The 18,890-nt window shown below is 40.0% G+C and overlaps 1 long non-coding RNA gene across 1 annotated transcript; it reads left to right on the forward strand.

The window, feature by feature from the left end:
- Window positions 1–4,199: 4,199 nt before the first annotated feature.
- On the forward strand, window positions 4,200–17,174 carry LOC101125473 (uncharacterized). Its single transcript, XR_002004210.3, has 3 exons — window positions 4,200–4,418; window positions 4,778–4,853; window positions 16,675–17,174. It is a non-coding gene; the product is annotated as an uncharacterized lncRNA (long non-coding RNA).
- The last annotated feature ends 1,716 nt before the right edge of the window (window positions 17,175–18,890 follow it).

Raw genomic sequence — 18,890 nt, forward strand, 5'->3', positions numbered from 1 at the left:
CGCACCCAGCCAGGGTCCATTTTAAACAGTAAAAGTCACAGACAAAAAGCACAAAAATGCAAAAAAACATAGCACTAAAAAGATCATGATAACGGCACTATCTCCCTGTGTGCGTGTGTGTGTGTGTGTGTGTGTGTGCACGCACGCATATGTGTGTGTGTTGTGTACTTTCTGGGAAGAAGAGTCTGGCTTTCATTAGATTCTCAGAGAGGCTTATCACCTTCTAAAGGCTAGGAACTGCTGATAAGCCACCCCCCTTGTTTTAAAGGCTAGAAAATCAATTCCTGAAATCTGAAATAATTTTGCAATGTCACAGACGGATACAATTTTGCAATGTCACACAGCTTGGGACAAAGCGAGGCCCCCAGGTTTCCTCACTCTATTTTATCAGAGCACTGAGAGTGGAAACCTGAAATATTCAAGCTAGCATTCTCTCTCTTCCATGTTTTCTAATTTACCACTGCATTTATAACGTGGGAAGCTAACCTCATATGATAGAATTACTCTCCATCCTCATATTTTTTTCCCAATCCATATAAATAAGAAAGAGTCAGTATAGGAGCTAGGATATTGAGATACGGTGAACAAAAAGTCACTGGGGACTGTCCTATAAATTGGAGGCGTCTGCAGCTGCTGGTAGAACATGCTTTGAAAAGTCAGGAAAGACCTTTTTCACTATAAATAGCTCCACAAAGATTTTTCATTGTCAATATGAGAGTTTTCTTTAAGGATCTTATGCAGACAATGGATAAGAATCATACTGGCAGACAATGAGAATTAAGTGAAATAATGTATATGAAACAGCAAAGGCTTAATAGATTTCCATTGACTCTCCCTCTCTCTCTCTTTCACTAATTTCCATGGAGTTTGTCATTAATCATAAAATCTATTTGTGATTAGCATTTTTCCTCCTTAAACCAAAATTACTTATTGAACCTGCTGAATAATGTTAAGAACATCTAAGGTTACATATTTGTTTAACTGAGCCAAAATTCACCAAAAAGCTCACCATTTTAAGGGTACGATTCGGTTATGTTCAAGACCTTTGCAAGGTTGTACAACCATCATCTCTATTCAGTTCGAAAAATTTTCACTTGATCTTAGCCAAAAGGCCTAGAAGCGATAGATCAAAACATTTTCATCACTCCAAATGGAAATCTGTCAAGCAGTTATGCTTCATCCTGCTTCCCTGCAGCAGCCCCTCCCTGCAGGGAAAGCAACTGAAAATCTGCTTTCTGTCTCTGTGGATTTCTCTATCTGTACATTTCATATAAACGAAATCATGGAGTATGTGACCTTCTGTGTCTGGCTTCTTTCACCTACAGTATAATGTTTTCAAGGCTCATCTCTGTCATTGCATACATCATTACTATTTATCCTTATAGCTGAATAATATCCCATTGTATGGATGTACCACATTTTATTTATTTATTCTCACTGGTTGATGGACATTTTGATTGTTTCCACATTGTAGATTTTGTGAATCATGCTGCCATAAACATGCATGTGCAAGTATTTGTTGAATACTTATTCGTTCTATTTTCAAGCCTGACTCATCTTCTGAATTCCAGAACTGTCATCCCAACATGTTTTATATTTTTCTTTGGCCTTCCTCTGCACTTGAATATAATTCAAACTCCTTGGATATCCAATGAGTTTCTGCATTTTCAGGCTTCTGCCCCCAAAATGCGGCTGCTCCTTGTGCCTGTAATGTAATTGGCCAACAGGTCAACTGCTTTTCAAACTCTGGGTCTCTGCTCTTGCAGATTCCTCTCCCGGGAATCATTTCAACTGGTTCTTGTCATGTTTACCTGATTCTCAGCCTTCAAAGATCAGCTCAGATATCACCTTCTTAGAGACACCTTCCTATGGGACCCACGTGGCAGGACAGTTTCTCTTCCTGATTCCTCCATTTACTTATTTCATAACTCCCATAACATCTGTGATTTTCTACATAGATTCTTTATTTACTGTCTGCCTCTCCTCAAAAGAGTGTTAGCTTCATGAAAGCAGAGATGTGGCTTTGCACCTTGCCTGGTACATAGTATATGTTCAACAAATGTTAGTGAAATAAATAATTCTCTTACGGTTACTCTAACTTCAACACTTCCATGTCTAGACTCGATAGTTTCTCTCCAAAAGTCATGTAGTTAATACCAATGGGTAGAAACCAATTGAACTGATTCCTGAAGAAATAGAGCACTCGTCAATTAGCTTTAGATGCATACGCTTGGGGTTTTGAGAGATGCAGATAGAGCATCTCAGCTTGGACCCTGACTCATGAGGGTGCTTCGTGCATAATTTAGGAGGTCCGAAATGATGATGAAGATGAGGAAGGAAAAAGTAAAGAAAGAACAACATAAGAAGGATTGAGAAGCTCCTATAATTACCTAACAAGTCTGAGAAGATCAAATTTTAATATTTTCCCCAATGCAGTATGTTTTCCAATATGACAGATACACAGAGCGGAATCTGCACAGTAGAACAAATCTTTACTTTAGCAGATGTACTAATTGGATCTGTTTACGTGATTCCTCCTCCTCCTTCTTCTTCCTCTTCCTCCTCCTCCTCTTCTTCCTCCTCCTTCTTCTTTCTTCAAGACAGGGTCTTGCTCTGTCACCCAGGCTGAAGTGCAGTGGCAAGATGATAGCTCACTGCACTGTCGACCTTCTGAACAAAAGCGATCCTCCCACCTCAGTCTCCCAAATAGAATGTATGTCTTTTTTTTTTCATTTTCATAAAAAAAATAGAGATGAAGTCTCACTATGTTGCCCAGGCTGGTCTTGAACTCCTGGGCTCAAGCAATCCTTCCACCTCAGCCTCCCAAGTAGCTAGGACCACAGGCATGTGCCACCACACCTGGATAATTTTTTTTTTTTTTTTTTTGTAGAGATGGGGCCTTGCTATGTTGCCCAAGCTGGTCTTGAACTCCTAGGTTCAAGGGATCCTCCCACCTTGGCTTCCAAAACTATTGGGATTACAGGCATGAACCGAACCACTGTGCCTAGCCAGTTTGTGTGATTTTTACGTCTGTTTAGCATCGCAGAGTCCTGCAAACTGCAAACAGACTAGTTCTATAAGAACAAAGACTCCTTGTCCTCATTCAAAATATCAGATTCTATGGTAGCTTCGGGAGATGTGGGGCCTGTCGTACTCACAGTTCCCCTCCCAACTTGTCTAAAAGCACAGCATTAAAGTAACAGGGTCTTTGCATCAGAGCACTTTCCTTTTTAGGATGGAAATTCCTCTTTAGATGTAACAGCCAAGTTCATCTCTGCGCCTGAACTCAGGCTTTTAGGATACACTGTATATTTTCTTCTTTTATTCATTGTGATGCTTTTGTACCAAACAGAGTCTGTTTCATGAAAACAAATGGATAAATTAAATAATCAATTGAGTCGTCTTATTTTCCACCAAATAAACATGTAGATCGACTCTGCAGTCGCAAATATTACCATAATACCTTCTGAGCAGTAAAGAAAGAGTGCGTGAGCTGCCCCTTTTCAAACTTTGTAACCCCCAGTCTCTGCAGTGCCAACATTTTGCAGAGACAACTTTCTTTTTACTAGGTCTTTCATTCGTGCCAGTAGCAGTGGGCTTATACTGGAAGCCCAGAGAGATCACATTTCTAATAGAACTGTTCGTGCCGAAAGAGAAATTATCCTTGTCACTTAGAGCTTGCTAGAGTAGCAGTAAAACCCCCGAGATGAATTACAGATCTAATAATGAGCTTACTCTTCCTGTCCCAGTCTGTCTGGGGAATGGGGGGAGTTGACAATGTCCGCTGTGCCTACAGACATCCCTCGCATTGATAAATCTGCTTCCCCCTGCAGCTCTTTCCAACATAGCATGTCTTTAATTTATTACCCCTTTGGCTTAGCTCAGGGATCACTGAGTTCTGCCAGCTAGCATGATGTTAAATCCATGCCAAGTTTATGCGTCCAGTATTTCCAGGTGGCTTTTGAGAGGGGTCGTGGAGACAGGCAAGAAAACACACAAGGCAGCATTGTGCAAATTCAGTGTCAACTCCTTACATCTGCCCCACATGCCTTTCTAATTCAAGGCCACTCAGCTGATTCCTGCAGAGACTTTCGTTCCACGGTGGCTTTCCACCATCCAGTGGTACCTCTGTAGCTGCCCTGAATCACTGCGCCATCAAAAATCTCCTTCAATCAAACCAGCCTCTGAACGCACTCGACAAGGTCCTGCATGTTGAAGCCTGCAATCTGCAAATCTGCACCATCTTTCTAAAGCTGCCTGGTGCTTACATTTTGAGAGGAGGATGAGGTTAATTATTGGAGGTGGAAAATAAATATCACAGAGCAGCTGGACATGGGGGAGCTTGCAGCGTCAGCAAACCATGGACACTCACCCTGCTACCCAAAGAGAAAAGAGACCCCTGGAGACTTGAGCAAAAGGTTGAGTATTTATAAGAAATGCCTGTGTGGCACTCCGGGGCCACCGGTAAATATTTCAGAGGCAGGCATATTTTCCATAACGGATGTCTGTTTGGGTGGGCAGGAAGTGGAGTTGCTATGAGTAGTCAGAATAACATTCCAGGACTGTAAATGCTTAATGAGCGTGTGTGTGTGTGTGCACGCACACACACACACAGACACAGAAAGCACCACCTCCCTCAAAGAGAGGAAGTCCTTCATTGTTGAAGAAACCAAAATAAAATGACTTGTGGTTTTCCCCATGTCCTCTTGCGTTGTAAGTAAACACCTTCATAGAGATTCCATTTCTCCAAACCCTATTTATTCCCCATTCTTTGCAGAAAAATGCTGGTACATTTTTACCCCAGAAGGCACAGCCACCCCAGAGCCACACAGCAATGGATACTTAAGAATAAGGTAAGGTTGAGTATTTTTACTTTTATTTTTATTTTTTGAGACAGGTTCTCCCTCTGTTGCCCAGGCTGAAGTGCAGTGGTGTGATCTTGGCTCACTGCATCGATCTCCTGGGTACAAGAAATACTCCCACCTCAGGCTCCCAAGTAGCTGGGACTACAGGCATGCACCACCTGCCTGGCTAATCTTTTTGTATTTTTTTGTAGAGATGGGGTTTTGCCGTGTTACCTGGGCTGCTCTCGAACTCCTGAACTCAAGCAATCCACTAGCCTCAGCCTCCCAAAGTGCTGGGGTTACAGGCATGAGCCACCACACCTGGCCTCTTATTTGTAATTTTTAAACTTTTTTTATTTTTATAGATTTAGGGGATACCAGTGCAGTTTTGTTACATAGAGAGATTGCAGAGTGCTGAAGTCTGGGCTTTTACTGTAACTATCACTCAAATAGTGTACATTGTATCCACTGGCTAATTTCTCATCCCTCACCTTCCTCTCCCCTCCCTCCTTTCCCAGTCTCCAATGTCTCTTATTCCACTGTCTATGTCCATGTCTACACAGTGTTTAGCTCCCACTTATAAGTGAGAACATGGGGTGTTTGTCTTCCTGTTTTGGAGTTGTTTCACTTAGGATAATGTCCTCCAGTTCTATCCATGTTTCTGCAAAAGTCATGATTTCATTCTTTTGGGGGGCTGTGTAATATTCCATGGTGACATGGTTTGGCTGTGTCCCCACACAAATATCATCTTGAATTGCAGCTTCCATAATTCCCACGTGTTGTGGGAGGGACCCAGTGGGAGATAACTGAATCATGGGGGCGGTCTCCGTCATAATGTTCATATGGTAGTGAATAAGTCTCACGAGATCTGATTTTTTTTAAATTATACTTTAAGTTCTAGGGTACATGTGCACAATGTGCAGGCTTGATACATAGGTATACATGTGCAGGTTTGATACATAGGTATACATGTTGGTTTGCTGCATCCATCAACTCATCATTTACATTAGGTATTTCTCCTAATGCTATCCCCCTGCCAGACCCCCACCCCCCGACAGGTCCCGGTATGTGATGTTCCCCGCCCTGTATCCAAGTGTTCTTATTGTTCAATTCCCACCTATGAGTGAGAACATGTGCTGTTTGGTTTTCTGTCCTTGTGATAGCTTGCTGAGAGTGATGGTTTCTAGCTTCATCCATGTCCCTGCAAAGGACATGAACTCATTCTTTTTTATGGCTGCATAGTGTTCCATGGTGTACATGTGCCACATTTTCTTAATCCAGTCTATCACTGATGGACGTTTGGGTTGGTTCCAAGTCTTTGCTGTTGTGAATAGTGCCACAATAAACATACTTGCGCATGTGTCTTTATAGTAGCATGATTTATAATCCTTTGGATATATACCCAGTAATGGGATTGCTGAGTCAAACAGTTATTTTAGTTCTAGATCTTTGAGGAATCACCACACTGTCTTCCACAATGGTTGAACTAATTTACACTCCCACCAACAGGGTAAAAGCATTCCTATTTCTCCACATCCTCTCCAGCATCTGTTGTTTCCTGACTTTTTAATGATTACCAGTCTAACTGGTGTGAGATGGTATCTCATTGTGGTTTTGATTTGCATTTCTCTGATGACCAGTGATGATGAGCATTTTTTCATGTGTCTGTTGGCTGCATTGATGTCTTCTTTTGAGAAGTGTCTGTTCATATCCTTTGCCCAGTTTTTGATGGGGTTGTTTTTTTCTCATAAATTTGTTTGAGTTCTTTGTAGATTCCGGATATTAGCCCTTTGTCAGATGGGTAGATTGCAAAAATTTTCTCCCATTCGGTAGGTTGCCTGTTCACTCTGACGGTAGTTTCTTTTGCCGTGCCAAAGCTCTTTAGTTTAGTTAGATCCCATTTGTCTATTTTGGCTTTTGTTGCCATTGCTTTTGGTATTTTAGTCTTGAAGTCCTTGCCCATGCCTATGACCTGAATGGTATTGCCTAGGTTTTCTTCTAGGGTTTTTATGGTTTTAGGTATAACATTTAAGTCTTTAATCCATCTTGAATTAATTTTCATATAAGGTGTAAGGAAGGGATCGAGTTTCAGCTTTCTACATATGGCTAGCCAGTTTTCCCAGCACCATTTATTAAATAGGGAATCCCTTCCCCATTGCTTGTTTTTCTCAGGTTTGTCAAAGATCAGATGGTTGTAGATGTGTGGTGTTATTTCTGGGGTCTCTGTTCTGTTCCATTGGTCTATATCTCAGTTTTGGTACCAGTACCATGCTGTTTTGGTTACTGTAGCCTTGTAGTATAGTTTGAAGTCAGGTAGTGTGATGTCTCCAGCTTTGTTCTTTTTACTTAGGATTGTCTTAGCAATGCGAGCTCTTTTTTGGTTCCATGTGAACTTTAAAGTAGTTTTTTCCAATTCTGTGAAGAAAGTCATTGGTAGCTTGATGGGGGTGGCATTGAATCTATAAATGACTTTGGGCGGTATGGCCATTTTCACGATATTGATTCTTCCTATCCACGAGCATGGAATATTCTTCCATTTGTTTGTGTCCTCTTTTATTTCCTTGAGCAGTGGTTTGTAGTTCTCCTTGAAGAGGTCCTTCACATCCCTTGTAAGTTGGATTCCTAGGCATTTTATTCTCTTAGTAGCAATTGTGAATGGGAGTTCACTCATGATTTACCTCTCTGTTTGTTAAAGGTGTATAGGAATGCTTGTGATTTTTGCAGAATTGATTTTGTATCCTGAGACTTTGACAAAAACTGGAAGCATTCCCTTTGAAAACCAGCACAAGACAATGATGCCCTCTCTCCTATTCAACATAGTGTTGGAAGTTCTGGCCAGGGCGATCAGGCAAGAGAAAGAAATAAAGGGTATTCAGTTAGGAAATGAGGAAATCAAATTGTCCCTGTTTGCAGATGACATGATTGTATATTTAGAAAACCCCATCGTCTCAGCCCAAAATCTCCTTAAGCTGATAAGCAACTTCAGCAAGATCTGATGGTTTTATAAGGGGTTTCACCTTTTGCTTGGTTCTCATTCTCTTCTTGTCTGCCACCATGTAAGATGTGCCCTGCTCTTCTGCCATGATTGTGAGGCCTCCCCAGCCACATGGAACTGTGAGTCCATTAAAACCTCTTTTATAAATTACCGAGTCTTGGGTTTGTCTTTATCAGCAGCATGAGAACAGATTAATACACATGGTGTATATATATACCACATTTTCTTTATCCATTCATGTGCTGATGGACACTTAGGTTGATTCCATATCTTTGCTATTGTGAATAGTGCTACAATAAGCATATGAGTGCAGGTATCTTTTTGATAGAATGATTTGTTTTCCTTTGGGTAGATATCCAGTAAGTGGGATTGCCGGATGAGATGGTAGTTCTGATGAGCAGACTTTCTAAACCCAATAAAACCAAGTTTTTCCCAAGAAAGCAGTCCCATTGCTACAGATGGCAGGATCCCCCCCTTCCTGTGTACATGGCCCAGTTCTGGTCTTCTTTCCAAATATCTGAGAGATGGAAAGCTTTTCTCTACCCACTCAGTGATGTCGAGAGTCAAATCCCTAGGTAAAATGAGCTGCCAGTGAATTGTGTTGATGAGCATTGTAGGAATCTGCAATGGTGCAGTGGCATCAGGAGCCTGCCAAATGGGGAATGAGAAGGTTTCTTCCCAGAAGAATTTCCAATCAGCTGGGTATTGACAGGCCAGAGAATTTAGTCCCATGGATGGCTTGAGTTGCTTCATCCAAAGAAATGTTGGAGAGAAGTTCATTCTCATCTGTTGTGTAGAAGATCACTCTCCACCTCCAAGTCTCTGGTTGTCATTAAAGACTCATTAAGTCTGCTGTGTGCCTCAGAGCCAGATTCCAAAATGCCCTCAAGCTGTCTTCAAGCTTTCTGCCCACAGCTCTGTAGCCAATTTGGGGCACTTGTACCGTCCACACCCAGCAAGTGAAAATGCCAGTTAAATAGGCAGGCGTCTGAATTCAATAGGCATGCATTCTCTTTCCACAAGGCAGATAGGGGATGCAGTGGAATGAATGTCTATGTCACCTTCCCCAAATTTATGTGTTTTGGAATCCCAATCTTCACTATCATGGTGCTATGATCTGAACGTCTGTGTCTTCCAAATTTCTTGTGTTGAAATGTTCACCTCCAAGGTGATGGTGTTAGGAGGTGGTGCCTTTGGGAGGTAATGAGGTCATGAGGGTGGAGCCTCATGAATGGGATGAGCACGCTTATAAAAGGGGACCCAGAGAGCTCCCTTGCCCCTTCTACCATGTGAGGGCACAGCAAGAACATAGTGTCGTCTATGAACCGAGATGGGCATAGTACCATGTATGAACCAGGAAGCCGGTCCTCACCAGACACTAAATCTGCCACAACTTGATCTTGGACTTCCAGCCTCCAGAACTGGAAGGAATAAATTTATGTTGTTTATAAGCAACCCACTTTACTGTGTATTCATTATAGCAGCCTGTAGGGCTAAGACAGATGGTATTTGAAGATGGGGACTTTGAAAAACAGGTCATGAGAATGGAGCCCTCATGATGGGATTAGTGCCCTTATAATTAGAGACACAAGAGAGCTCATTCCCCACCCTCTCTCTCTCACCACCATTTGCAGACACAAGAAGGTAGCCACCTGCAAACCAAAAGGAGAGTCCTTTCCAGACCCTGGTTCTGCTGGCACCCAGATCTTGGACTTCCAGCCTCCAGAAACATGAGAAATTGATTATCATTGCTTTAGCCACTCAGTGTATGCTGTTTTATTATAGAATCCCAAGTGGACAAAGGTAGGGAGGAATATTATCCTGTTTCTCCAATGGTTGTCATTAAAGACCCATCAAGCCTGCTGTGTGCCTCAGAGCCAGATTCCAAAATGCCCTCAAGTTGACTTCAAGTTTTCTGCCCACAGCTCTGTAGCCAATTTGGGGCATGTGTACCGTCCACACCATTCCATGCCCTGGAAGTTGGCATGGAAAACAAAAATTGCATAATCTCCCTCATACGTGGAATCTAAAAAAGTCAAACTCATAGAAATAGAGAGTAGAATGGTGGGTGCCGGAGGATGGGGGCATGCGGTGTATGTTGGTCAAAGGGTACAAAGTTTCGGTTAGACAGGAAGGATAAGTTCTGGTGATCTATTGCATAACAAGGTGAGTGTATTTGTTTGTTCTGGCATTGCTATAAAGAACTATGTGAGACTGGGTAATTTATAAAGAAAAGAGGTGTAATTGGCTCATGGTTCTGCAGGCTGTACAGGAGGCATGGCTGGGGAGGCCTCAGGAAACATACAATCATGATAGAAGATGAAGGAGAAGCAAGCATATCTTACCATGGTGATGGAGGAGAGAAAGAAGGAGCGAGTGGGGAGGTGCCACACACTTTTAAACCATCAGATCTCATGAGAACTCCCTGATTATCACAAGAGGAGCAAGAAGGAAGTCCACTCCCATGATTTAATCACCTCTCACCAGGCCCCTCCTCCAACACTGGGGATTACAATTTGACATGATATTTGGGTGGAGACACAGAGCCAAACCATATCAGTGACTGTAGTTAATAATATATTGTATATTTTTAAATTGCTCTAAAAATTGGATTTCAAATGTTCTCACCATAAAGACATGACAAATATGTGAAGAGATGATTATTTTAATTAGCCTGATTTGTTAATGCCACAATGTATAAATGTATAAAAATCACGTTTTAACCCATAAATACATGTAATTGTTATTTGTCAATTAAAAATAAAAAGAAACTGAAAACTAAAAATAGTAAAGGGAGTTCCCTCCATGAAGGATCAATGAGTACATGCCATAGATTTAATTTTGACAGCAAGAAACAAGAAGGTTGCAACAGTCCAAACATTGTGTGATAAATGGTTTCTCTTAAAAATATTTTTATAGTTTGCCTCAATAAGCTAGGACATAAGTTATAATATAATATAAGTTATATTAGGTAGGAGTATATTCATTCAGTGGCTTACTGTTATACTCATAAACAGCTTCATTCTACTTACCCAAGGTTAGTTTTCATGAAGACTGCTCATCTGAATAAATTTGGTTGCAAATACTAATTATTGAAATTAATGGATACCTACTGTGGATATCTATTGTTCTACTACTGTGGATATCTATTGTTCTAAGTATTCAACACATATTCAAGTGGGTTTCATCAATGACTAAAGCAAGGCTCTATTAATCTATTTACAATCAAGATGGCAGCCCACTGTGAGACTCATGATGGTGGCCCACTGTGAGACTTCTCTCCCCAGCCTCTGGTAACCATCATTCTACACTGTATCTCCGTGAGATCCACTTTTTTGAGTTCCCACACAGGAGTGAGAATATGCACTGTCTTCCAGTGGCTGGCTTACTTCACTTAACATCATGACCTCCAGTTTCATCCACGTTTGAACAGTTTTAATCAACATGAAATTCACAAGAAAGCAAAACAGTGGAAACAGAGGACTGCAGTCAATTGCCTTGATCAGAACCTGATCAAGAACTAGTCACCACTTTGGAAAACACCGTCTATGGAAATCCTCCTGCTGCTATTTGAGTTGCCAACACAACACACCAGTGTTGGCAGTTCTGGTATCTATCTCAATGATTACATCTAGAGCAAACCTGTGGGTCTTTTGTTCCATCCCTACCTTATCATTTACCTATTAAAATGCCATGGTGTTTTAAAATAAGAGTTGCTTTCCTGTTACATTTCTGTTTTACATTGCAGTTACAGCCTCAAATACATGTTTGAAAATTATTTGTGCAGGTGTGTTCATTATCAGTGGTTTTCATTACATTTTTGTAAAAGGAATGCTATAAAACATTCACCATGAAAGAGAGTCCAAGTCTGAGAAAATGATCCTTGGAGGCATTAACCTATTTACAACCAAGATGGCGGCCCACTGTGAGACTCATGAGACTCAAAGTGGGCTGCTTCCTTGGTTGTAAATAGGTTAATGGAGCCTTGCTTTAGTCATTGATGCAACTCCCTTGACTCTGATTTACAGGTGTATGTTGTTATTTGCAGCTTGCTGAATGGGAAGACATACAGAGGTTTAGAAAGTAGTCTGTGGACTATTACCTCTTCTTTATATAGTTATAGCTTGCCCAAGTTATATTCTGATACCATTCTTTCAATTTTCTTAGATCTTCCCTTTCGTTCTTTTTAAAATTTTATTATTATTATTATTATTATTATTATTATTTTAGAGACAGGATCTTGCTCTGTTCCTCTAGCTGGAGAGCAGTTGTGCAATCATGGCTCACTACAGCCTCAAACTCCTGGGCTCAAGTCATCCTCCTGCCTCAGCCTCCCAAGTAGCTGGGACTAGAGGCACATGCCATCACACCTAGCTAAATGTTTTAGTTTTTTTGTAGACACAGGGTTGCACTATGTTGCCCAGGCTAGCCTCAAACTCCTGGCCTCATGCAATCCTTCCACCTTAGCCTCCCAAAGTGCTAGGATTTATAGGCATGAGCCACTGTGTTCAGCCTTAGATTTTCTTAAAGCCTGGAAATGTTTGATATCTGTGTCTTATATTGTAATGTTTCAATTTTTTTAAGTCCCTGTGTGGATTTAATCTGCAACCCCACCATAATATGTTAAATCTTCACAGTGTCCTCATAAACTGGCTGCTCCTTTCTGAATTCCACCCATTTAGTCAGCTGAAACAGAAAGTTTTAGTATATATAAAGAAAAAAAGGCAGGTTGGTCCAGGAATGACTCACAGTCTTGTTTGCTAATTAGGTCATGATCTGAATGAGATTTGATGAGAGAGATTGCAGTCCTAACCAGTGGTTCTCAATGTCGAGGGAGCATTAGAAGGTTATGGAGGGCTTGTCAAAACACAGAATGCTAGGTCCCACTCCTTCTCATTTGGTGGGTCTAGGGAAGGATTCTAGAATTTGCATTTCTAACAAATTCCCAGGTGATGAGGCTGGTCCAGGTACCACACTTTGAGAACCACTGGGAAGACTGAAGAAAGAAACATGGGAGTTTTTCTAAGACATTTTATTTGTAGCCAATGAAGAAATCTTATAGCCTTCTCCCTTTTGAAACTTTGTGTGCAGGCAAGCAGGGCCTGAAAGACTTACCCAACAACAGCTGTCTTGGACTATGTGTTATAGGACCACTGAGTCTGTATGCCCACTGTGCAGTAACAAACCAATACACTGAGACAGCAGGGTTTGCAGCAGAGAAAGAGCTTAATTATTGCAGCACACTGAGTGAGAAAACACTGACTCCACTCTCCCTGTGGAGTCCTGAGCTGTAGTTTTTAAAGGGATTGCAGAGGATAAGGGGCTGGAAAATTGGGGTCATTGACTGCTTTGGGTAAGGAGGATGAAGTCATCAGGATATGGAAACTGCATTCTTTGGTGAGTTAGCTTCTTGTGGTGTCCTTCAGACCAGCTGGCATCAGTAGTTTCATCAGTATGCAGGACCTGAAAGAATATCTCAAAGGGAAAACTTGTTTCATAATGTTGAAGTTGTTATCTAGAAAGCAGTTAAGGGAACTCTAATCTAGGGTCTATATGATTCTAGGACAAGAGGCACCAAACAACTATGACAAAGCAGGACAGGGAGCAAGCTGACCTCAGGATGAGTGTTGAGTGTGCTGTGAGCTTGGTTTATTTTCATTTCTCCCCTTTGTTTTTCCCCTGCTAAATTTTATGAAGTTTATAGGGATGATTTCACATGTGTGTTGATAGTTCAAGATGTAGCTCTGCCCTCCTATGAAAAGTGCAGAAATCCTTCTCACAAAGATCATAGAATAAGTAAAGGTTTGGAAAAGTAGTTTCAAGGGAAGTTATCTTTCAAGAATAAAACTAGGTGGTCAGCAAGACAAGACCATATAACAGGTCCATATAACCACATGTGGGCTAAGGAACATGATATATTACCTGTTCTTGATTCTTGTATCACCAGGACATAATTTAGGGACCAAGCTTTAGAAAACTTAGCACAAAAATTCATGGAGGGAGGAAGGGAGTAATATATTAACAAATTGGAAATAAACTGAAATTTTATCTTTCAGAGAGATGTGCAGAAATGATGGATTCCAGGGTAGAGACCAGATATGGCCAACAATTTGGGAGTGAGCACATGAAGAGAGCACATTAGTTAATTATGAGAAAATTGCTATTAATTGCACACAGAATGCTGAGCTAAAATGATGGTAACCTGTGTTTAAAATGTATAAAAATTAGTGTACAGGCACTGATTTGAAGCATGCTAAATGAAACTTTCCTTCCCTACAACTTGGCCTGAGATCCCACCTTGCTTGATTTTTGTTTCCCCCCTCCCCTGCCCCGGATTGTTCCACCAACATTCCTACAGGTTTCCTGGGAGCCCTTCCTCTCAAGGTCTACTTCTGAGGAATCAGACATAAATTACATGGATATAACAAGGCTTACAAATAAAATGAGAGGGAATCTGAGTATTTAAAAAAATATAATTGTGTTTTTAATTCTTTTAAAGAATGAAATTTAAAACTGATGAAAATTGGGTTTTGCTTTTTCTTTTAAGATGGATGTATTGAATACCCAGATTCCTGTTTTTCTCTGGGAATTTTACCCGTGGCAGGCATCTAATGCTGGCCATGCACCAGCAAGAACTGCACATTTGTTCTAATTTTAGTCCAGGATCTGCAGAAGCACAAGCCTTGCCATGGTGCTTCCTCAGAGGATGTCAACTGAATAAACAGAAAAGTTTGACTCAACATTGCACCTTTCCACTGTACAAAGCATTTTTCACTCCACCATGGCTCCAATAGCAGGAGAAAGAACTGATACTCAATTCAAGAACCTTGCTCTTTCTTTTGTCCAGCCACATGGCCCATTGATGGAGGAAGCCAGGCACCCAAAGTTCTGCTTATACAGAAGGAACAGACAAAGAAGTTTTAGAGACCTAAAGAGGAGAGTCTTCATACCCATACTTCTTAGGAAATAATTAATGTTTCCCCTTTGTCTCAGCAAAGGAGATAACATTATACTTTTTTTTTAAGAAATGAAATATTTTGGATTTGACAAAATTTAGTTTTTCATAGTTTAGCTTGATTAGTGCATATTTTTTAATAGACTTTATTTTCTAGAGCAGTTTTAAGTTCATAGCAAAACTGAACACGAGGTACAGAGAGTTCCCCAGACCCCCTGTCCCTATAAATGTATAGCCTTCCTCAACATCAATTTATCAACAATGGAATATTATTCAGTGCTAAAAATAAATGAACTATTGAGCCATGAAAAGTTATGTATCTTTGTTGTACCAGTATCTGTATCTATCTTGAAACATATGAAACATATCTAGAAATATGTTGAAGTTATATATATATAATATTAGAATGGAATATATATTGGAATGAAATATTTTCTATATATTTATGTATAAATATATAAAATATATGCATATAAATGTTTACATAAATATATATTTACATATAATATAAATTTATATGAATATATAATATAAATATCATATATAACCTATATTTGTATATTTTGTATAATATATTTACTTACTAAATATGAATATCATATAAATATATATATGTATAACCTATATTTGCCTAATGGAATACATGAATATAGGTTTAAAAAGTTTGTTATGAGTATCTGCTATGGTTTAAATGTGTCTGCTAAAAAGCATGTGTTGGAAACTTAATTCTTAATGCAACAGTGTTGGGAGGTGGAGTCTTTTGGGAGGTGTTTAGGTGATGAGAACCCCACTTTCATGAATGGATTATAAAAGGCTTTGAGGTTGTGAGTTTGATCTCCTGTTGTCTCTCACCATGTGATGCCTTCCCCATGTGAGGAGACAGCAAGAAGGCCCTCACCAGATGCAGCCCCTTGATTTTGGACTTCCCAGACTCCAGAACCATGACTGAAATAAATTTCTGTTCATTTTCAATTATCCAGTCTGTGGTATTCTGTTATAGCAGCACAGAACAGACAAAAATGTTATCTCTTGGTTGACATACCCCTTAATCATGGTTCTCCTCTTTTCCAGCCAGGCAAAATGACACTTTCAGCCATGAAGAAATGTTCCCTATCTTTTCATTTTCTCAATTCAAGGACCTCACTTTTCCTGCTAATTATTCTAGTAGATTTTCAATGCCTTCTCAGCAAAAGCAATACATTTTGTGGCCCTATATTTTGCAGAAATCACCTCATAAATTGTTCAATGCACAATTAAACAAAAACTTTATTTCTGCATTGCTCAATATATATATATGTATATATTGAGCCAGTTAAAATTGTGCAGAGTACATTGTCTGGAAGGCCATCATGTTGTTGCTTTTCATTATGACTGACACGCCAGGAACCACATCAGAAATCCTAAATGTGATAATAATTATCATTCACTATGCAACAAACCCAAAACATCGTTGAGATTTGTTGTTTACAGGCAAGAGTGCAAAACTCAGCTTCATCTCTTCCTAGAAGTGCCACATAAAACTAGTTCTCTTCTCTCCCTCAACTTGGGCTTGAGGCCAAGTAGTGCATGCACACCTCTGGGGATTTCTGAAAGACTGTAGACTTCAGTGCAAAATGCCCAGCCCAGTGCCTAGCTCAAGATACTCAGTCAAGAGTCATTGATATTGTAAGTAACGTTAAGGAAAATATCAGAAAATACACATTAAAATATGGTTATTAAGGAAAATTCCAGAATGGAGCCACTTTATGTGACCCAACAGAGACATGGCATGTTTAGAAGCCTTCTGTTTGCATGAACTATTGGGAAAGCAGCTACAAGTTGATGTTAGATCCCGGTTAAATGCTGAAGTACATATACTAATTCTCCTGTTTCTGTGTCAGACTCTCTGCAGGAGGATCAAGGAGTAATAAAAAAAGCAGAATATCTGCAGCTGCCAAGACCTCGGCTCTAATTCTAGATTTGCAGCCCATGGCTGCAAAATAGGCACAAGAATGAACCAATGTCACCACCAAGGAAAGTGGCACAGCTGAGCTGCACCCACGTCTGACTCCAAGGGACCAGCTATTGACAGCTATTCACCATTTGGTTTCCGTGTGTCCCAGTCCGCACGTGGAAAATGGGCAAATATTATCTGCTTCATCAGGTATTCCTGGGAACCTAGAGGAAGCACTAGCCAATATCATTCACTTAGCATACCGGAGTTATCTTTCCATTTTCTTAATTCAAGAGCCTTGCTCTTTTTGCCAATTATCTTAGTAGTTTTTCAGTGACCTCTCAGTAAAAGCAATGTATTTTGTAGCCTTGTCTTTTGCAGAAATCGCCTTATAAATTGTTTGATATACAATTAAACAAAAACTTTATTTCTGCATTGCTCAAAGAATATATATTTCTTTTGTCATAAAATATTATAGCATTCAGCTAAGTCTCATACATTTATTTATTTATTTTTATTTACTTTTTCTCTCCAACTTCTATTTTATGTTCAGAGAGTTCATGTACAGGTTTGTTAAATGGATAAATTGCACATCATGGGGGTTTGGTGTACAGATTATTTCATCACCCAGGTAATAAGTGTAGTATCCCACAGGTAGTTTTTTGATCCCCACCCTCCACCCTCAAGTAGGCGTTGGTGTATATTGTTCTCACCTTTGTGTCCATGTGTACTCAATGCTTAGCTCCCACTGATAAGTGAGAACTTGTGGTATTTTGTTTTCTGTTCCGTTCCTCTGTTAATTCGCTTAGAATAATGGCTTCCAGCTCCATCCATGTAGTCGCAAAGAACATAATCTCATTCTTTTTATGGCTTCATAGTATTCCATGGTGTATATGCACCACATTTTCTTTATTCAGTCTGCTCTTAATAGGCATCTAAGTTGATTCCTTACCTTTGCTATTGTGAATAGTGCTGCCATGAACATACACGTGCATGTGTCTTTATGGTAGAACAATGTATATTCCTTCGAGCATATACTGAGTAATGGGATTGATGGGTCGAATGGTAGCTCTGTTTTTGTTTTTTGAGAAATCTCCAAACTGCTTTCCACAGTAGCTGGTCTAATTTACATTTCCACTAACCGTGTATAAGTGTTCCCTTTTCTCTGCAATCTTGGGAGCATCTGTTGTTTTTGACTTTTTAATCATAGCCATTCTGACTGGTGTGAGATGGTATCTCATTGTGATTTTAATTTGCATTTCTCTGATGATTAGTAATATGGAGTATTTTTTCATGTTTGTTGGCTGTGTGTTATGTCTTTTTTTTAGATATGTCTGTTCACATCCTTTGCCCATTTTTTCTTTTTCTTTTTTTTCTTTTTTTTTTCGGAAACAGTATCTTGCTCTGTTACTCAGTCTGGAGTGCAGAGGCATGATATTAGCTCACTGGAACCTCTGCCTCCCGGATTCAAGCAATTCTCCTGCCTTAGCCTCCCATGTAGCTGGGATTACAGGCATGTGTCACCATGCCTGGCTAATTTTTGTATTTTTAATAGAGACAGGGTCTCGCCACGTTGGCCAGGCTGGTCTCAAACTGCTGGCCTCAAGTGATCTGTCTGCCTCAGCCTCCCAAAGTGCTGGGATTACAGGCATGAGCCACTGTGCCTGGCTGTTTGCCCATTTTTTAATGTGGTTGTCCAACATTTCTTTGACATCAACACTGTACACTGCAACAATATTGGTAAGTGTTTATATATATTATTTTGATTATTTTTTGCCTTAATAATGCTCTATTATCACTTCCATCGTAGGATTCCCTTCTGTCTGTCTGAATGTTTTCTTATCTAGGCTTCATCTGGTCCTGTGTTGTTGCATGACTTTTGTTAAATCTTTTAGTATCCTTGGTCTACGTGGCTTCCGTTATTACACATCTTCTAATAAAATGAGAAAATTATAATGAAGGGTTTTTCAAATCTTATGGCAGTACTTCTTGTTCTGCCTGACCTTCCTTTGTGCTCCCATGGTTACAGTTACCGAAAAATAAAATAAAAAATCTGATGGACTGCAACGGCATACAAGTATATAATTCATCTCGACCTCTTACTTTACTAGTGCACTTACTAGAGATTTCAGCTCCAGCATGATTCATTCTATAGGCATGTGG

This window comes from Gorilla gorilla, chromosome X (assembly GCF_029281585.2).
Source record: "Gorilla gorilla gorilla isolate KB3781 chromosome X, NHGRI_mGorGor1-v2.1_pri, whole genome shotgun sequence".
NCBI lineage: Eukaryota > Metazoa > Chordata > Mammalia > Primates > Hominidae > Gorilla > Gorilla gorilla.